Raw genomic sequence first — 20,520 nt, 5'->3', positions numbered from 1 at the left:
GTAACATGAAGTATTCTGGGGACTGTGGCAGGTGTGAGGAATGCAAAGAAACTAACGGCTCCTGCCTTTAAGACACTGAGTCTTGCATAGCAGTCTGTTGGTGGGAATAGGAAACAGGGTGCCAGGGTCGAGTCTTTTCTAAAAGGCCCTGGAAAACCCAGAGTGATCTCATTGCAGAGGCAGGATAGAAGGGAATCCATGGGTTATTAACAGCAGGCAGGCCAAAAGTTTCAGTGTACCTAACACTAGCCTTGATTATCAGTAATCTTCTTCTTTTATTCAAAGGTAGCACAATATATATACTTTCTGCACCTTCCTTTTTAAATTTAATCTATCATTAAGTTTATATTAAGCAGAAAATATTTCCCTATGAGTACTTATCAATGTTCCTTATATTTTTTCCTAGGTTGTTAATCTGTCCTTTGACTTGTCTATTTTTTTTTGCGGGGGGGGGGGGGTCATGCAGATTTTTTTTTTTTTGAGACCAAGTGTCACTCTGTCACCAGGCTGGAGTGCAGTAGTGTGATCTTGGCTCACTGCAACCTCTGCCTCCCAGGTTCAAGGGATTCTCCTGCCTCAGCCTCCTGAGTAGCTGGGACTACAGGCGCACACCACCACACCCAGCAAATTTTTTTTGTATTTTTAGTAGAGACAGGGTTTCACCGTGTTGGCCAGGATGGTCTCAATCTCTCGATCTCATGATCCGGCCCACCTCGGCCTCCCGAAGTGCTGGAATTACAGGCGTGAGCCACCGTGCCCTGCCTGTTTTTGATTTTTACATAGTTGATTTGATCAATTTTTTCAATGACCTCTTATTTGAGTCAGAATCAATAATAGTATAGCTTCTTCAGTGATTTTTTGTTTTTCTAGACGGAGTCTCGCTCTGTAGCCGAGGCTGGAGTGCAGTGGTGCGATCTCAGCTCACTGCAACCTTCGTCTCCCGGGTCCCAGTTCAATTCTCCTGCCTCAGCCTCCTGAGTAGCTGCGATTACAGGCACACGCCACCATACCCAGCTAATTTTTGTATTTTTAGTAGAGACGGGGTTCCACCCCGTTGGCCAGGCTGGTCTTTAACTCCTGACCTCGTGATCCGCCTGCCTCAGCCTCCCAAAGTGCTGGGATTACAGGCATAAGCCACCACTCAAGGCCGATCCTGTGTTTTTGTCTGGTCAAAGGGTATCTCTGTGGGTAAAACTGGAGTCTGTACTTTTGTTGTCATTAACTCTCTCTAGCCTGGAGATGCAGAAAGCTAGAGGCAGGGAAAGTGTACCATACAGCTGCAAGTCTATCTCATATAAGCAACTCTATGGGCTAGTCAGCAAAGGACTGCTTTAAGCATAGTTGGGTCTAGATTTGCCTAAGTATGGTGTCTTTTTTTCTGAGGTGGGGGCAAGTTAGAAGGAATTAAGTGAGTATAAATACCTAGAACCCATGTTAAGACCTCAATAGGTGGATCCTTTCTTGGGTCTCTAACCACAAGTGCTTACAAAATCTGGTCTCTTCACACAGTTCAGGGTGAGAATTTAGTTAACCTCTGCTATACTATACGTAATTCATAAAGCTCCACTATTACAATCAGTTTGGGCATAGGGGTTGTCCCAAACTTCCCTATATTGCAAACTTGGAATGTCCTTGAGAAGAATGAGAAAGCAATGACTGAGTGGCTGGGGTGGCTGCTCAGTGTTGGGAATGTTTGTACCTTGCATTTACTCCTGAGCTGCTGAGCTGTACAGACATGCCTTCTAATTGAGAAGATGCATAACACGTAGACAGGAAGGAGGACAAAGACAAGTGCGTTGGGATTAAGCTCTTCGTTTATGTTCTGAAAGTGAGATGAGACCCAGTATATTGAACAGTAATCAACACAAATACAGGTAACAGCAGTCAAAGAAATTCTTGAAGAACCAAAATTTCATGAGTTGGGTCTAGAATTTTGCCAGTTCACTGTTCCATGGCTTCCTTATGGTGTAGTACACCTTAGGTCCTGCCTACTGACTCTAGCTGCTTTAACAGGAAAGAAGAGGACAAAGACCCCAAAAATCTTCCCTAAATTTTATTGTACATGTTGTGCCAAGCTTTCACTCCTAAAGGAAAACAGCACGGGAAGAAACAGTCAGGCATGTCTGAGAAGCAGCATGGTAACAGTAGAAATAAAACATGAGTTTCCAGGTGGAAGACCAAATGGGGGAAAAGTTGTAATTTTGCTATTTTCATTTTTTTTAGATGGAGTCTAGCTCTGTCGCCCAGGCTGGAGTGGTGACACAATCTCGGGCCACTGCAACCTCCACCTCCTGGGTTCAAACGATTCTCCTCCCTCAACCCCCCGAGTAGTTGGTATTACAGGCACCTGCCATCATGCCTGGCTAATTTTTGTATTTTTAGTAGAGATGGGGTTTCACTATATTGGCTAGGCTGGGATTGAACTCCTGACCTCAGGTGATCCACCCACTTCGGCCTCTCAAAGTGTTGGGATTACAGGCGTGAGGTACCGCACCCGACCGATTTTGCTATTCTTGACCTGCATATTACTTATCTTGAATCTACATTTTCTCATTTGTAAAACCAGGGGTAACACCTACCTTGCAGAGATTAAATGAGAAACCTACATGAAAGCATTTAATAGTTGATGAATAAATGCATAAGTGGAGTCAAATGTGTAGTAACATCCAGTATTTTAATATTTATGCTTGATAAGTCATTTAAGTTGAAGACTCTTTATGTATTAATTTCAGCAAGTAACATAACCACACAGAATAGACAATGAAAGCATAATTAGTCATTATACACAATTATAATTTGATAAAAAATTTCAACATATACAGAAGTATAAAGAATGTGTATCTATCATGCAGCTTCTACAATTATCATTCCAACTCCTCGTTTCTTTGATATTGCCAACAATTTACACCCTGCCCCAATTCCAAATTTGGAAACAAGTCCCAAATATTAATATAATTTCCTCTTCAACATTTCAGTATGCCTGAGAGATTCTTGTTTAAAAAAAACATTTTTTTGAGGGGCACAGGGTCTCTCTCTGTCACCCAGGCTGGAGTGCAATGGTGCGATCTTGGCTCACTGCAACCTCTGCCTCCCAGGCTCAAGCAATTCTCCTGGTTCAGCCTCCCAGGTAGCTAGGACTACAGGTGCACACCACTGCTCTAGGACTGTGTACTATTTTAGAGACGGGGTTTCACCATGTTAGCCAGGCTGGACTCAACCTTCTGAGCTCAGGTGATCTGCCCACCTTGGCCTCACAAAGTGCTGGGATTACAGGCATAAGCCAGGGTGCCAAGCCTTGTTTTAAAATTTAATCTAAATTTATGCTCTGAATGGAAAGGCTATAAATGGAGTTCAATGAAAGGAAAAAACATTTAAAAAATAGAAGTTCTTTCTTTCTTCTTTTTAAGATGGAGTCTTGCTCTGTTGCCCAAGCTGGAGTGCAGTGGCACGATCTCAGCTCACTGCAGCCTCCCCTGGGTTCAAGTGATCCTCCTGCCTTAGCTTCCCAAGTACCTGGGATTACAAGCGTGCACCACCAGGCCTGGCTAATTTTTTGTATTTTTAGTAGAGATGGGGTTTCGCCGTGTTGGCCAGGCTGGTCTGGAACTCCTGGCCTCAAGTGATCCATCTGCCTCGGCCTCCCAAAGCGCTGGGATTACAGGTGTGAGCCACTGTATCCAGACAAAAATAAAATTTAATCATAACATCATTCTAATAATAAAACATCATAGCCAAACAAAATTAATGATTCCTTGGTATCATTAAATATCCAGTTAATCCCACATTTAATACCACTTACAGCCCATTATTACTTTTGTCATCACAGCCAGTTCCAAAACTTATAGCCCATTAAGTGTATGAGTTTACACCTGCATTTATATTATCTCTGATTTCTTTTTTTTTTTTTTTTGAGACAGTCTCACTCTGTTGCCCCAGGTTGGAGTGCAGTGGCGTGATCTTGGCTCACTGCAACCTCCACCTCCTGTGTTCAAGCAATTCTCTTGTGCCTCAGCCTCTTGAGTAGCTGGGATTACAGGCACACACCATCACGTCCAGCTAATCTTTTGTATCTATAGTAGAGATAGGCTTTCGCCATGTTGCCCAGGCTGGTCTTGAACTCCTGGCCTCAAGTGATCCACCTGCCTTGGCCTCCCAAAGTGCTGGGCTTATAGGCATGAGCCACTATGCCCAGCCTCTGATTTCTTTTTTCTTTTTTTTGAGGCAGAGTCTTGCTCTGTTGCCCCGGCTGGAGTGCAGTGACACGATCTTGGCTCACTGCAACCTCCACCTCCCGGGTTCAAGCAATTCTCCTGACTCAGCACCCAAGCAGCTAGGATTACAGGCATGCACCAGCACGCCCGACTAATTTTTGTATTTTTAGTAGAGACGGGGTTTCGCCATGTTGGCCAGGCTGGTTTCTAACTCCCGACATCTGGTGATCTGTCTGCCTGGGCCTCCCAAAGTGCTGGGATTACAGGCGTGAGCCACCTTGCCCGGCAAGCAGCCTCTGATTTCAACTCGAGACAGAAGAGGATCCCAAATTCCAAGCAACTCCCAAGATGCAAATCAAAATATGGAAATGTTAAACAAACTGAAGGATTTCCCAATAGTTACCTGCAACACCTAAAGGTCACTGTTTCCAAATGGTGCAAGAACTATGCAAACAATATGTTGGTTGCTGTTAAATTCAAGGACAGGACACTATTAACAGTTATAACATTTTTGTATGGACCTTTATGAATCTGTGGGAAACTAGAGACACGTTGTCTTAGCTTAGGATGCCATAAAACTACCATGGGCTTAAATAATAGAAATTTATTTCTCACAGTTCTGGAGCATGGGAAGTCCAAGATCAAGGTGCCAGCCAATTTGGTTCCTGGTGGGGGCTCCCTTTCTGGTTTGGAAGTGGCCGTCTCACTGTATTCTTATATGGCTTTTCCTCTGCTCTTGAGGAGGAAGATTTCTCTCTTCTTCTTATAACGCCACTAATCCCATAATGAGGGCCCTACCGTCATGACCTATCTAACCCATATTACCTCCAAAGGCCCCATCTCCAGATACTATCACATTGGACTCCAAATATTTATTTATTATGGGACTCCAAATATTTATTTATTTTTTTGAGATGCAATCTCGCATTGTTGCCCAGGCTGGAGTGTACTGACGCGATCTCAGCTCACAACCTCTGCCTCCCGGGTTCAAAGCAATTCTCCTGCCTCAGCCTCCCCAGTAGCTGGGACTACAGGCGTGTGCCACCATGCCTGGCTAATTTTTGTATTTTTAGTAGAGACAGGGTTTCACTATGTTGGCCAGGCTGGTCTTGAACTCCTGACTTTGTGATCCACCCGCCTTGGCCTCCCAAAGTGCTGGGATTTCAGGTGTGAGCCACCGTGCCCAGCCCTCCAAATTTTTTTTTTGGAGACAGTTTCCCTCTTGTTGCCCAGGTGAAGTACAATGGCATGATCTCGGCTCAGTGCAACCTCCACCCCCTGGGTTCAAGAGATTCTCTTGCCTCAGCCTCCCGAGTAGCAGGGATTACAGGTGCTCACCAACACGTCCCGGTAATTTTTGCATTTTTAGTAGAGACGAGGTTTTGCCACGTTGGCCAGGCTGGTCTCAAAACTCCTGACCTCAGGTGATTCACCCACCTGGGCCTCCTAGTGCTGGGATTACAGGCGTGAGCCATTGCAATTGGCAATTTTTTTTTTTTTTCTTGAGACAAGGTCTTGCTCTGTCACCCAGGCTGGCAATATCATGGCTCACTGCAGTCTCAAACTTCTGGGCTCAGGCAAGCCTCCTGAGTAGCTGGGACTACAGGTGTATGCCACCACACCTGGCTAATTAAAAAAAAATTTTTTTTTGTAGAGACGGGGTCTCACTATGTTGTCCAGGCTGGTTCTGAACTCTCGGACTCAAGCAATCCTCCCACCTAGGCCTCCCAAAGTGTTAGGCTTACAGGTGTGAGTTACCATGTCTGGCTTCCAAAATATGAAGTTTGGGAGGACATAAACATTTAGTCTATAACATATATTAAGTTGGTACACTACAAAGTAAACAAAAGTATATACATCCAAATAGCTGGGAAAAGGTGAGAGCATTAAGGACAAGCAAACATGTGACTGTTTCTAGCCATTTGCCAGATTTACCTATGAGCTTAACAATGAAGCTAGAGCTGAACCAAGCTACTGTTTTCTGACTAAAGAGATGTCTTCGTAAGCAGTAATGTGGGGTAACCCATAATGAGGAAAACTTAGTCATAAAGGAGAAAAGCAAGAGAAACAGAGAATTAGCAGGATCTTTTTTTTTTTTTAAAAGAATGAATTCGTGAAACATGAAAAATGAATGAATTCGTGAAAACGGCAAAACATATTTTTACCATTTCCGATATGTACAGTGACAAGTTCTTTTGATACCATGCCCTAGACTGTGTATTACCCATCTATTCAGCAGTTATCTCAACAGGTATCATGACATTTTCAAAACCAAAAACTGAGTTTTTTTTTTTTTTTTTAGATGGAGTCTCGCTCTGTTGTCCAGGCTGGAGTGCGATGGCACTATCTTGACTCACTGCAAACTCCGCCTCCCGGGTTCAAGCAATTCTCCTGCCTCAGCCTCCTGAGTAGCTGGGATTACAGGCGCCTGCCACCATGCTCGGCTAATTTTTGTATTTTTAGTAGAAACAGGGTTTCACCATGTTGGCCAGGCTGGTCTTGAACTCCTGACCTCAGGTGATCTGCCTGCCTTTGGCTTCCCAAAGTGCTGGGATCCAAAATAGTTTTAATTAACTTTGACTGAGGAATAGATATCACCTAGTTGGTTTTTTTTTTTGGAAGGAAAAAAGTGATACCAAAATATCTTAACACTTATAAGGAGTCAAAAGTCCAAAACCATTTAGAAATTAATTGATTTTTTAAAAGACTTAAGTGGCTGAGTGCGGTGGCTCATGCCTTTAATCCCAGCCCTTTGGGAGACTGAGGTGGGCAGATCACCGGAGGTCAGGTGTTCCAGACCAGCCTGTCTAACATGGCAAAACCCTGTCTCTACTAAAAAATACAAAAATTAGCCCGGTGTGGTAGAGCACAACTGTAGTCCCAGCTACTCAGGAGGTGCACGCCAACATGTCCGGTGGAAGGATGGCTTGAGCCTAGGAATTTGATGCTGCAGCAAGCTGTGATACTGTGCCACTGTACTCCAGCTGGGGCACAGAGAGACACTACCTCTAAATAAATAACCTTAAGTGTTTTTTCCAAAGATATTGCTTATGACTTTCAAAAGAGATATACAGAGTGGTGGCTGCAGTGGCTCAAGCCTATAATCCTAGCACTTTAGAAGGCTGAGGCAGGTGATCACTTGAAGTCCGGAGTTTGAGGCCAGCCTGGCCAACATGGTAAAACCCCATCTCTACTAAAAATACAAAAATTAGCCAGGTGTGGTGGTAGGCGCCTGTAATCCCAGCTACTTGGGAGGCTGAGGCTGGAGAATCTCTGGAACCCAGGAGGCGGAGGCTGCACTGAGCAGAGATCGTACCACTGTACTCTAGCCTGGGTAACGTAGTGAGACTCTGACTCAAAAAAGGGGTATTGTCACTTAAATTTGTGTAGATCAGGCACTATTAGCACAGTTTTCCAGATAATACTGATTACTTAAACGTGTCAAAATAATTATTACTAGTATTTCAGTCCTTACTTTTCTAAGCACTTTATATTTATTTAGTCCTCTCAAATACAAGGTAGATTCTATCATATTCCCCATTTCATAGGGGGGAACTGAAGTATAGAGATTATGCAACTTCCAAGCAGCTGGGCCTCAAAGATTAAGATGCTCTAGAAATCATGATTTGTAAAATGAATAAAAAGTTTGGCAAGTCAGAGACCCACAGGCCATATCTCTTTTCCTCCTCCTGCTACTTTTACTCCAAGTAACTCAGATAATTATTCCTGAAAATCTTTCTTCACACCCTGATAAAAATCCCCAGTTTAGATGGAATTCATAGCCCAATATCCCTTTCTCCCTCCCTGTACCACCTCAGCACTGAAGCAAGATTAATTAAACATCTTTTTTTTTTCTTGAGTCTTACTCTGTAGCCCAGGCTGGTGCAGTGGTGTGATCCTGGCTCACTGCAGCCTCAACCTCCTGGCCTCAAGCAATCCTCCCACCTCAGGATGAGTAGCCATCACTACAGGCAGCACCACCATGCCCGACTAATTTTTGTATTTTTTTGTAGAGATGGGATTTTGCTCTATTGCCCAGGTTGGTCAAAAATCATTTTCAGTTCCTGTATCAGGGAACTTTTTAAAAAAATTAGTGATTTTTTCCTCCTTACCATGTTAATTTTCTGCAACTCAAACAAAGGCTGAAGGATCCTTTTAGATTCTACTAAGCTTGCACATTTGCCCAAAAAAAGTGTGGGTGGAGCTGTTTATAGTCATTCCAGGTTCCTCTCCAGGTTTGCTGGTCATTTGACAACCTAAGCAACCATGTTTTTACTAGTTGTAGGTGTGTAGCTGCAGGAGCAGCAGCAGAAAAATTCTACATCCTGAACAAATTCTGTCAACTGAACCCCATTTCTCTCAATTTAACCAAATGATATTGTTATTGTTCCTGAAAATATTAATTAAGACTTGAAATAATCTGCCCTTCAAAAGCTGGTAGGTAAAAATCTAAAAACTTGGCAGCACCCTAATCCATCAGCAATGCTGGGGTGAAAACATTTGGTACATAGAGGGCAAATTAAAAATACATATATGCCTTTTTGCAGAGCAATTCCACCTGTGGAAACTGAGATGAGACATATTTAAATATACAAGGAAAGATGTACATCTAAGGATAACCATTCAAGCACTAGAGTACAAAAGAAACTCAATGTCCCTAAACTGGGTCATAACTAAATAATGTGCAGTGGTTAAGAAAAAATGTCACCTTTTTGCACTGAGATGGAAAAGCCATCTCAAGTCCAATGTGCAGAAGGGTTTGTACGGTATTTTCTCTTACATAAAAATGGGGGAGGGGGAATAAGAACATTTATTCTCACATATGTATGTATGAAAAAATGTGTATGTGGAAAAATATACAAGAGGCTGGGCACTGTGATTCATGCCTGTAACTCCACTTTGGGAGGCCGAGGCAAGCGATCACCTGAGGTCAGGAGTTCAAGACCAGCCTGGCCAACATGGTGAAACCCCGTCTCTACTAAAAATATAAAAATTAGCCGGGCGTGGTAGCATGCGCCTGTAGTCCCAGCTACATGGGAGGCTGAGGCAGGAGAATTGCTTGAACTCGGGAGGCGGAGGTTGCAGTGACCCAATATCACGCCACTGCACCCCAGCCTGGGCGACAGATCGAGACTATGTCTCAAAAAAAAAAAAAAAAAAAAAGAAAGAATATGCAAGAAACAAAAAGTAGAGGTTACTTCAGTACTGATAACTGGATGGGTGGAAGTGATGATTAAAAAATTTTTTTTGAACCAGTGAATGCCTTATCTATTCAAATAATTTTTAAAAATTGGCTAGAAGCTCTAATCAACCAACCAACAACTATTAAATGCCTGCTTGTCTTAAAATAGAGTCTATAGGCTAGGTAGCCCAAATGCAACCTTAACTCTGAGATACAAAATATAAGGTTGAATGAGTGGCTGTGCCTAAACAATTTCTGGAAATCAAAGTTCTTGGTGCCTCTGGAGAATTCTGATATCAGTGACTTGGCCAAAGAATTTCACTTGCTTATTGGTGGTCTTCTCTAGAACTCAGAGCAGGGAGACAAATGGAGATAGGGTGAGATGCTCACCCAACGAAGTGAAAAATTTTCAGCAGTGTGTCTGCCAAAAATCCACACATTATTCATCTGCAAACCTAAAAACAGGTAGGAAGGAACCAGTAATTGTTTTATGGTACAGAATTTTAAAAAAATTTTCTTTAATGTTATAATGCTATTTGTATGGTAAATGAGTTTAATAAATCTGATAGGAAAAAGTCTTCCTCATTGATTACAGTAGTTTATACATTTTAAGGAGATACTGATGCTTTTCAAAAGGCATGTGTTCATCACCAGGAGAAGTTATCTTTCATTCCAAGTATTAATGACCTTTGATTGGCAAAACCATATTGATCTTTTCTCTTAGAATTTCAGGTGACTAAAACTGCACTGTAAACACACTGAACAAAATTAAATAACACTGCAGTGTTTCCCAATGTGCAGGATCCATACCACTGGTGATAATCAACATAGGCAGTACATGAACAAAGCAGTAAATAACATTGAATCACACAGCAAGAAAGTTATTCCTGTTTACAGGCCAGGCGTGGTGGCTAATGTCTGTAATCCCAACACTTTGGGAGGTCAAGGTGGGTGTCTCGCTTGAGCTCAGGAGTTCAAGACTAGCCTGGGCAACATGGCAAAACCCCATCTCTACCAGAAATACACAGAATTAGCCAGGCATGGTGGCTGCGCTTGTAGTTCTAGCTGCTAAGGAGGCTGAGGTGGGAGAATCACCTGAGCATGGGAAATCCAGGCTGCAGTGAGCTGAGATCTTGCCACTGCACGCCAGCTTGGGCAACAGAGTAAGACCGTGTCTCAGAGAAAAAAAAAAAGCTATTCTTCATTCAAGCCTTGAGATTCGAAGTGCTTGGTTGGCAAGAGTATCTAGATAGAATTTAATAACTGGTTTGTTTTCATTATACTAATTTTTACATTTACTATCTTGACTTTTTCCCCCCTTATTGACAAGCGTTTTACATTTCTCTGGATTACCCACATTCACAGAAGCGTTAAGACAGGAGTGCAGGTGCTGCTATGTTATGGGAACCCCTTAGTCAAAAAACACAAAAATCCAATGGTCTTTTCCCAGGGCTTATCTTTACTTGAGCTAAATTCTCCCCATGGTCTTCTGTAACACACACTTAGCCTCTCCAGGAATGGTGTAGTACACAGAATAAACTGGAGTCAAGCTGGTTTTGAATGCTGGTTCTTTTTACTGCTTTTTGAGTCTACAAAGCCAGTCTATCAAATGAGGCTAAAATTGGCTACCTTGGAAATGGAAAGGAATAAATGAGATAGTAAATGTAGAGCAGCTGGCATACAGTTTAACAGATGCTCAATAAATGCTGATTTGCTTTCCTCCTTCGCTTCTCCTTCTCTGTCCTTCAGTACTTTTCTCAATATTCTCTCTCACTGGTTTCCTTCACTCTCATGGCTTTATTACCCTTCTATGGATGGGTAACTTCTAATTTTCTATCACCAATTCTGACCTTTTTTCAGAGTACCAAACCTTAGCTTTTGTGTGTTTAATAATTCTACCTTGATATTCTGGCATCATCTTAAACTCAATCCATACAAAATTTCTCTTTCTACAAAAAACTTGAAGGCAGTGGGGGTAAGGTGAGAGAGTCACAGGAGTTGGAGTGAGGAGCCACAAGTTCTTTTTTTTTGTCCACATCATGGGATTTTTTTTAATAAGTTCACTGGTTTTCAGTCTATGTTCTATCTACTCTAATTTCATGTTTTTCGTCTGTGATGGAGTGATAAAATGAACATTTTCTGTTTATAACTTTTTGCAAGCTTAAAAAATGCCATATAAAATTGCTATTGACATCTGATTCAACATGGTGGGATGAGGGAAGGAGTTAAGGATGAGATTTTGAGCCTGAGTTCTGCAGTGTCTTTTGCACCTGTCTCGCCTTTCCTTCACCACTGTCATTCCCCAGAATTCAGGCCTACCTTATCTTTCACATTTGTGATGCATTTACAGAAAAATTGGCTCAGTCAGGGAAGTAATAGTTGGTAGTGTGTATCCAGCATTGCTCACGAGTTTTAAAAATAACCATGAAATATATAATATACATACTGAAAGTACATTTTTCTCCAAAAAACCTACTTCTCATTAAGTCATAGAGTGCTAACACTCATGTAATCCCAGTGTCTTAGAATGTTCGGCTTATTTGGCTCACGGTTTTGCAGGCTGTACAGGAAGCATGGTAGCAGTATCTGCTTCCAGTGAGGGCTTCAGGCTGCTCATGGTGGAAGGCAGACAGGAGATGACATATGCAGAGATCACATGGCGAGAGAAAGGAGAGAGGAGGTGCCAGTCTCTTAATGAACTCACTCCTTACAGAATACGAAGCCACTCATGAGAAATCCACTCCCACAACCCTTCCCACCAGGCCTCACCTCCAACACTGGGGATGAAATTTTAACATGAGACTTGGTAGGGTCAGGTAAACCAAACTCAAGCCATAGCACCCTACTTAGGAACATAACATCAACAGCACTCCAGAAGCACCTATTACCTCCCAAGCACTACTCTCTGCAAAGCTAACTATTTCTTTTCTTTATACTTTTACTACCTAAACATATATCCCTAAATCTAGATTGGTTTGCCTGTTTGTTGAACTTCCCATTTTCCAAAGTGGTTATACCAATATACATTTCCAGCAGCCGTGTAGTTTCAGTTACTCCAACTCTTGACCAACATCTGGCATTTTCTGGGTTTTCCATTTTAGCCATTCTGTTGGATGTGAGATTAAAATCTCATTTAGGTTTTAATTTGCATTTCTCTAATGATTAAATTAGTTATCTTTTACATGTTTATCGGCCATCTACACGCCCCTTTTATATTTTTTAAGAAACTAATATTTAGATACCCTTTTTTGTGAGGTGACTGTTTAAGTTTCTACCTTTTTTTTTTTTTTTTTTTGAGATGGAGTCTTGCTCTGTCGCCCAGGCTGGAGTGCAGTGGCACGATCTTGGCTCACTGCAACTTCTGCCTCCTGGGTTCAAGCAATTCTCCTGTCTCAGCCTCCCGAGTAGTTGTGATTACAGGTACGTGCCAGTACGTCTGGCTAATTTTTATATTTTTAGTAGAGACAGGGTTTTGTCATGTTGGCCAGGCTGGTCTCGAACTTCTGACCTCAAGTGATCTGCCTGCCTGGGCCTCCTAAAGTGCTTGGATTACAGGTGTTAGCCACTGCCTGGCCTCTACCCATTTTTTTATTGGATGTCTTCTTTTTTATTGATTTGTGGGAGTCTACAAATTCAAGATAGCAGCAAAGAGATGTATTTCTATTGTAGACATGAATGCATTTGGCTGGGTGTGGTGGATTACACCTGTAATCCCAGCACTTTGGGAGGCTGAGGTGGGAGGATCACTTGAGCCCAGGAGTTTGAGAATAGCCTGGGCAACGTGGCAAAACACAGTCTCTACAAAACATACAAAAATGAGCTGGGCGTGGTGGTGTGCACCTGTAGTCCCAGCTACTCAGGAGGCTGAGGTGGGAGGATCGCTTGAGCCCAGGTTGAGGCTGCAGTGAGCTGAGATCATATCACGGCCTTCCAGCCTGCATGGGCGACAAGGTGAGACCTTATTCCCTCCACCTCCCCAAAAGATGAAATGAATTCATTTGTTTGATGCTATTAGAATACCAGTAACTCCCCTTACTTTGGCCCCAAATTCACAAATGAACCCTCCAAAAGGTAATGCAGTTAACTTCATGCATTCTCTTTAAACAATGTACTGAGTCTTTATGCCAGGGAATTTGGAATTAACAGATACAGTACAGGTCTCCCATTTCAAAGTAGTATTCCTAATCATGAAGGAAATGAGAGACCTGTACTGGAATCCTGTCTTTAACACCTTTGAGGATGGTGAATTTAGGTAAGTTATTCAACCTATTTTAGCCTCGGTTTCTTCATTGGAAAAATGGGGCAAACAATACTTATTTTACAGACTTGTGAGGATTAAATGAGACAATATATATAATATGCTTTGCACAGTGGCTGGCATACAGGAAACGTTTAATATATGGTAGCTACTATAAACTCGGTTATTTCCATGTAGCTTTCCATGTCTACATGGAGGGAGAAAATGAGCAGATGTCCACTATAATTTAGCTATTACAGTTTTCACTCTAAAGTAAAAAAGGCATTTAGATTTATATGTCTTCTGGGAGTTTGGTTCTTCTGACTCCCTTCATCTGTGAGACCATAGGTACTTTTATGTAATATGATAAAAATTATTAGAAAAAGAAAAAAACGGCCGGGTACAGTGGCTCACACCTGTAATCCCAGCACTTTGGGAGGCCAAGGCAGGTAGATCACCTGAGGTTGGGAGTTCGAGACCAGCCTGACCAACATGGAGAAACCCGTCTCTACTAAAAATACAAAATTAGCAGGGTATGGTGGTGCATGCTTGTAATCCCAGCTACTTGGGAGGCTGAGGTAGGAGTATCGCTTCAACTCGGGAGGCGGAGGTTGCGGTGAGCCAAGATCGCACCATTGCACTCCAGCCTGGGCAATAAGAGCGAAACTCTGTCTCAAAAAAGAAAAAAATAAACTAAAAAGGAAAAAAGGGCTGGGCACGGTGGCTTACGCCTGTAATCCCAGCACTTTGGGAGGCTGAGGCAGGCGGATCACAAGGTCAGGCGATGAAGACCATCCTGACCAACATGGTGAAACCCCGTCTCTACTGAAAATACAAAAATTCGCTGAATGTGGTGGCGCACACCTGTAATCCCAGCTATTTGGGAGGCTGAGGCAGGAGAATCGCTTGAACCCAGGAGGCAGAGGTTGCATAGCCGAGACTGCACCACTGCACTCCAGCCTGGCGACAGAGCAAGACTCCCATCTCGAACACAAAAAACAAACAAAAAAAGGGAAATAAAGAATATGCAAAGTACAATCCCTCAAATTTTTATTAGACCCACAGAAATAAAATTAGTCTGTTAAATTGCTATAAGTTTCTAAATTCTTACTTTCTGTAAATGCCTTGACATGGATGTGTAACAAAGGGCTTACAGACTGGCACTGCCTTGTGGACCACACTTTTGGTGAGACTGCTCTAGAGCGCTGACAAAAATCAGACTTTGAATCCACAGGGCTGAAGTCAAAGCAACTGAAGGGTGTCCTGACTCACCAGCTGGCCACCTAGTGGCCTCTTTCTAGTCATAAGCACAACCTTGTGTCACTCCTTAGTTCAAAAACCATCCATTATTCTGCCTGACTCAAGGGTAAAATCTCAGTCCTTTAATCTGACATCCAAGGCCTTCCAGAGCTGGTTCTAAACAACTTTTTAAGTCTGACTTTCTACTATCCTCTACTTCACTAGACTGCATTGTCCAATATGGTAATAACTTGTCCCACTTGAAATGCAGAAGTGAAATGGGGCTAATTTAGGAACTGAATTCATAATCCTAACTTTAATTTAAAATAAAATTTAAAAATATACACGATTCGATTACCGTAAAACTTTTAAGTATGCTTGGAACGACTTGGGTATGTGAATCTATTTTTTCAGCTGGAAATTTTACGAAATCAAGTACTGAGATATGCTATAAGTATAAAATACACACCAGATTTCAAATGCTTAGTTATGAGAAAGATAATGTAAAATATTTTTAATATTTAGTAATTTTTTATGTTGATCACATGTGAAATAATATTTGGATATGCTAGGTTAAATAAAAAGCGTAATTAAAATTAATTCCACCTAGACAACATGCCCCAAACCTAGGCATCACTATTGATTCCTCCCTTTCCTCATTTAATTGGTAAGCAAGATAGGTTAGCTTTTTGGATCCATCCACTTCCCTCATCTCTACTGCTACTATCCTAGTCCATGATACTCCATTTCTTTTTTTTTTTTTTTTTTGAGATGGAGTCTCGCTCTGTCGCCCAGGCTGGAGTGCAGTGGCACGATCTTGGCTCACTGCAAGCCCTGCCTCCTGGGTTCACGCCATTATCCTGCCTCAGCCTCCCGAGTAGCTGGGACTACAGGTGCCCGCCACCACGCCCGGCTAATTTAAAAAAAAAATTTTTATTTTGAATAGAGACGGGGTTTCACCGTGTTAGCCAGGATGGTCTCCATCTCCTGACCTCTTGATCCTCCCACCTCGGCCTCCCAAAGTGCTGGGATTACAGGCATGAGCCACCGCGCCTGGCCAGATACTCCATTTCTTAAATCCTTCAATGGCTTCCAGTGCACTTCACCTTCTTATTGAGGCTGAAGACTTCACCTCCTATCATTCCTTCTTTTGGTCACTAGATTTCGGATACACTGACCTTGCTATTCCCTAAACACAACAAACTTTTCACCTTAGGGCCTTTGCCCAGCTATTCCCTTTGGTCTCACACTGTTCTTGTCCTTTCTAATACCTTCTCAGTGAGGCCATCTCTGATCAACCAACCACCAAAGTTTGCTCTCTTTTCCCCAGAGTAACACTTTATCCAATCAGTTTTTAATTTTCCTCACAAACTCTTTTTTTTTGAGACGGAGTCTCGTTCAGTCGCCCAGGCTGGAGTGCAGTGGCGCAATCTCGGCTCACTGCAGCCTCCATGTCCTGGGTTCAAGCTATTCTCCTGCCTCAGCCTCCGGAGTAGCTGGAATTACAGGAGCGTGCCACCATGCCCGGCTAATTTTTTTCAGTAGAGATGGGGTTTTGCCATGTTGGCCAGGCTGCTCTTTAACTCCTGAACTCAGGAGATCCACCCACCTCGGCCTCCCAAACTGCTGGGATTACTGGCATGAGCCACTGCACCCAGCCTTCTTCACGAATTTATGGGATATTCTCTCTCCTCTTATTTTTAAAACTTGTTTATATGCTGTTTCCCTCTAAAAACAGGAGTAGGAACCATTTGTTTTGCTGCTGCTTTACCTATTTCAGTGTGTAGAACAGTACCAGGCACAGAGTAGGTGCTCTTCCAACAGTGTTGAATGAATATCTAATTGCAGACTACACATATATGACTGGTTGGCTCACATGCACTTCAAATTTTACATGGTCAAAACAGAGACTTCTTCCTTCCCTAACATATATTCTCTTATTTTGTTTCTAATCTCAGTGAAGACATTACTATCCTCCTAGCTGCTCCACCAACTCACTTGGGAGTCACCTGACATCTATCTCCCTCAGTCATTTTCAGTTAACCAAATCTCCCAATAACCACTTTATTTTCTTCACACCTACCTGCCACCAACTCAGTCCAAGTCGTTACTGGCTCACAGCCTACTGTTTACTCCAAACTCTTCTGTTTGCCTCAAATTTTTGTGTAACAGTGATGTGTCTAAAATGAATTCAATCCTATGATTCTTCTACTTAAAATCTTTCAATATCTTCCTCCTGGTTCTCAGAAGCTGACTTCTGCACATAGCATTCAAGGCCTTCACAAGTAGACCTCCAGCATTGTCTTCTTTACCCAACAATCTCTCTAGTGTTTGCCTCCAAACATCTGTACTTACTGCTTCTCATCTAGAAAGTCTTCCATAATACCCTTATTAAAGCTAATTGCTTCTCTAGTCCCATTCCATTTTATTCCTCCCTCTTGGTTTAGTAAGGGATTCCTCCTTTATTTGATTCCACAGTATTAAGTAGCTTCACTCTCATCATACTGATGATGCCTATTTACTTGTCTACATTCTACAGCCTAAGATTAATGGGGGCAACGATTCTGTAACAATTAGCTGAATGTTCACTCAAATAAACAATGCTCATTCAAATAATGCTACAGAAAAACATCAGAATTTTGACAAATTTCTATTAACTGAAGAAATGAAAATATTAAATCAAAAGAAAACACAGCCTATGGTTCCTATGCTTTTTTTCTGTTTTAGGCACAATGCTTTAATAAATTACGCAAAGACTACAAACCTTTATTACATCAATTGTTACAAAAGGCTAAGTGGAGAAAGATTACTTATCTGAAGCTGCACAAAATCAGTGGGCAATATGGATTTCATTTAAGCTTGTCAATTCTCCTGGATTAAATTCTTGGCGCTGTCTCACATATTCCCAAGTCCTACATGTAGGATGCTAGAAGCTGCAGTTACTAGGTTGGGAAAGCCATGCCCAGACGCCCCTGTGAAAAACATATCAATATATTAAGTTCCTTAGCAAATCACATCTAGATTAAGTTCATAATGCTTTTTTTTTTAACTTTGCAAATCTCCAAACTTTTGCTACTTTCTTAATAAAATACAACAAAATTTTTGACATTCCAGCCACGGAAAAACAGATCTCTACCTCTGAGGTGGCAGTAATCCCAACGGTTACTAGGATCTACGAAACATGAGGCATAATTAGAATGTTGGGGAAAAAATCTACAGAAATATGTATATCTTCGTCATGAACCTGACTGTTGAGTTTATGAAAAAGTGGAAAAGGAACCTCACTCGTTCCTTCCCTGGTACCTTCACAGCGTCTCCCGTCCCAGTCTGCCTAGTTGAATCTAGGGACACTTAAAGGTAAATCCTAGCCTCCTGGCTGTCCTTCCGTCTCCCAGGATTCTGCTAGGCCGCACAGTTGGCAAGCTTAAACTCCAAAGATTCCGCACTCTCCGTCTTTCAACAGTCATGTCACAGAGACACGAAGGTTAGCACAGGAACATTAGTTGCCAAACTCCTACCCACCGCAGAACAGGCGGCAAGGTTCGGTGGCCACCCGGCCTCTCCGCCGCGCACATGGCCGTTCGCAGCTCCCACCCCCGCTGCCGCGCAGGCGCCGGGCGAGCCGGGACTTGCGGTCGCCGAGAGCGGATCATTCCGCCGCTTTCTTTGTGTGGCTGAAGCGCTAGAAATGGCATATTTTCTTTCCCTTCGTTAAAAAATCAGACCCTCTTTCCCCTCTCTCCCCGCGGGAACACAGCTAGGGAGCGGGTAGTAGCAAGATCTGCCGACGAGCGCAGAGGCGGAAAATCCTCGGGCGATGAGCTGAAGAGGGCCGGGTCCGGGAGGGATGCTGGGAACCTGACTCACTCGCACACCATGTGTCCCTCCGCGCGCAGCACGGGGGACTTTTCGGTGGGGATTTTGGGCGCCGACCAGACGCGGCATTTTCGGAAAATAGCGCCCTGTGCAGCTGAAGCGCTTTGTGTGTAGCGGGGCCGCGTCAGCCCGGCCGGGTACGAGGCGCCTCGGGTCCCCGCACCACCTCCTGCTGCCTTCCCGTCGCCGCTCCCGAAGCTTTTCCAGGTCAGTGCGGGTCTGTGTAGGGCCCTGTTACCACCGGATGTGGAAGTTGATCTCTTCGCTGGTAAAAAATAATTCCACTTCCCCCGGAACCCAGATCATCCCCGCGATTTCCTGTTTATTGCATTAAGGCGCCGGGTTTCCGGGGCTCCTGGCCCCGCTTATTCCGCGGGGGTCGGCGGGGTCGGCCTGGGCGCCCGCGCCGCCGCTGCGCTTTGTCCGCTGGGCACCCCGCTTCTGGGAGGGGCGGGCAGACATGGTGGCGGCCGCCGCCCCCTCCTCGGCCCTAGCATGCCGCGGCCTCCTCGCGGCTACCCGGCGTGCCGGTCCCGAGCGGCAGCCCCGGGGTGGCGATGGGGTCGCGCCGAGGCAGCGGAGGTTCTGCGGGCGACTGGAGGTTGGCAGTGGGCGGGAGAAGGAGGAAGGCAGGCGCGGCTGGGCCTCGGCCTCTGGCGCCGCGGTACCCTTTGTCTCGGCAGCCTGACGGCCCCGCCGGGCTCTCCGGAGAGGGGAACGGGCGGCGAGGGTGGCGGGTCCTGGGCGCCCTGTGCTGCGGGGCCGAGAGGCGCTCGGGTCGCGGCGGGATCGGCTGGACCAGACAGGGTTAATGGAAGAGCCTGGCCAGTCCCGCGCGGGGCCCCCGCAGCGACAGCCTTGGCCGCGGGGACTGGAGTCCTGAGGGGGAGAAGCCTGCCGTTCTGAAGGCTCGGGACTTCTGCCCCAAAGACTTCGCCGCCGAGAACTGCGGGTGCACTGCCTCAGGGAAGAAGTTGAGAATTTTGCCAGGTCATCTCTGCCAGGGCACAGTTCATCACTGTGTGTTTAGTGTGTTTCGGTGAAGCTCTCCAAGTGTGTTGAATCAACGTGCCTAGCCTCAAGGGTGCATCGTGAAAACTGAAACCAAAGGAATGATACAGGCCTGCTTTGTGTGTGTCTTCCCACTTTAAGCTTGTTTTCAGTACAAATACTCTTGCTTTAAACCTGATTGGACTGTGGCGAGCGGACATCTGTTCAAAGGAGGGGCCGAGACCACAGTACTTCTGAAGGGGGCTTGATAATGTGGAAACATTTTAAGTTTTCTCTCCGGACTGTTTTGCTCTCTCAATTCAGGCAAGTTACTGAAGTACGTTTTTTATCTAGAAAAAGGTTTGATGTAGTCTGTAAATGGTCCTTGTAAAGTACATTGCCATCTCAGAATTAAAAGATCCACTCTCATTTATTATGCAGAAGTTAGTGGTCATTCTTTCATGTAGATAGTTTATCTCATGTAAAGACCCACCCAGCTTGGTTTAAATTTTTTTCTCACTGACGTATAACCATCAGCTTTGATACTTCCATTTTCAGGCTCAGACTTTGAATTTAAGGAAACTAAAGATGACTTTATTTTCTTTTCTCTTGGTTATTTTTTTTCCAAAAACAAAAAATAAATCCATTACATGTTAACATAGATGATAAGAGTGACATCTTGCATTTTTGCAAATCTTTTTAATGCCTGGTTTAATAGAAGATTCTCAGATCTACGTCAGACTGTTGTGGTTAGCACAGCATGTAACCTCTGGAACACTCCACTG

The 20,520-nt window shown here is 43.7% G+C and overlaps 1 protein-coding gene across 9 annotated transcripts in view; it reads left to right on the top strand.

The window, feature by feature from the left end:
- The first annotated feature begins 2,200 nt into the window (after window positions 1–2,200).
- GABPB1 (GA binding protein transcription factor subunit beta 1) overlaps window positions 2,201–20,520 on the top strand; it is a 96,385-nt gene continuing 78,065 nt past the window's right edge. For 3 of the 9 annotated variants that reach the window (XM_034938744.3, XM_008974928.6, XM_063596637.1), the window contains exon 1: window positions 2,204–18,952. The gene's annotated coding sequence lies outside the window, so the exon portion shown is untranslated. Of the gene's footprint in view, window positions 18,953–20,520 lie in introns of all 9 variants that reach the window. The other 6 variants (XM_003821466.7, XM_063596636.1, XM_024925669.4 and 3 more) reach the window with 5 other exon arrangements.

Source organism: Pan paniscus, chromosome 16 (genome assembly GCF_029289425.2).
Source record: "Pan paniscus chromosome 16, NHGRI_mPanPan1-v2.0_pri, whole genome shotgun sequence".
NCBI lineage: Eukaryota > Metazoa > Chordata > Mammalia > Primates > Hominidae > Pan > Pan paniscus.
Note: the sequence above shows the minus strand (reverse complement) of the source record. Positions and strands in the feature narration are given on the sequence as shown.